Source organism: Cucurbita maxima, unplaced genomic scaffold (assembly GCF_002738345.1).
Source record: "Cucurbita maxima cultivar Rimu unplaced genomic scaffold, Cmax_1.0 Cma_Scf02273, whole genome shotgun sequence".
In the NCBI taxonomy this organism is placed as follows: Eukaryota; Viridiplantae; Streptophyta; class Magnoliopsida; order Cucurbitales; family Cucurbitaceae; genus Cucurbita; species Cucurbita maxima.
In genome coordinates, this window is record NW_019274289.1 from 1 (window position 1) to 697 (window position 697).

General features: G+C 60.0%; 1 pseudogene; it reads right to left on the reverse strand.

Moving 5' to 3' along the window:
• Positions 1 to 589: 589 nt before the first annotated feature.
• LOC111475652 overlaps positions 590 to 697 on the reverse strand; it is a pseudogene marked incomplete at its 5' end in the record, with an annotated part of 2,042 nt that continues 1,934 nt past the window's right edge.

Sequence of the window (697 nt, forward strand, 5' to 3'; positions counted from 1 at the left end):
GTGCACGGGGGTAGCGCGCGCGGGTTAACCTCCAAGGGTTTTGGATGTCTTTGATTATTCATAGCGGTTAAGCTGTGAAAGGGTTTTGTGACTTTGCAGTGGGCATGCAGACAAGGGGCGCGAGCGTGGACTTGTTAGTTGGGCAGGTGTTGGCGGGCATGATGTGCGCGCAAGGGCGATGGGGGCGCTGCTGCGGCGTGGGGCTTGGCGCACGCACGAGGGGGCGAGCACTGGCGCCCCACGATTGCCGGTGTTGGCGGGCATGATGTGCGCGCAAGGGTGATGGGGGCGCTGCTGCGGCGTGGGGCTCGGCGCGCGCACGAGGGGGCGAGCACTGGCGCCCCATGATTGCCGACCGTAGGCCTTCGCGGGCACGCGAGCGCCCAACCCGTGCTCCCACACACCCACCCCTGCGTCCTTCTCACCAACACCCAAACCCACACCACCCCAACTCACGCATGCATCTTCGATGGCCTTGCATTGGAGGAGCACGTCCAGTCATCAAACACTTGACGAGTAGAATCATTACTTTTTCCCATAGCCTCCACGACACTTGGCAGAAATAAATTTGTTTGTTGCATGGGGAGGGACGAATCGGAGCGACGAAGGGCTGAATCTCAGTGGATCGTGGCAGCAAGGCCACTCTGCCACTTACAATACCCTGTCGCATATTTAAGTCGTCTGCAAAGGATTCTAC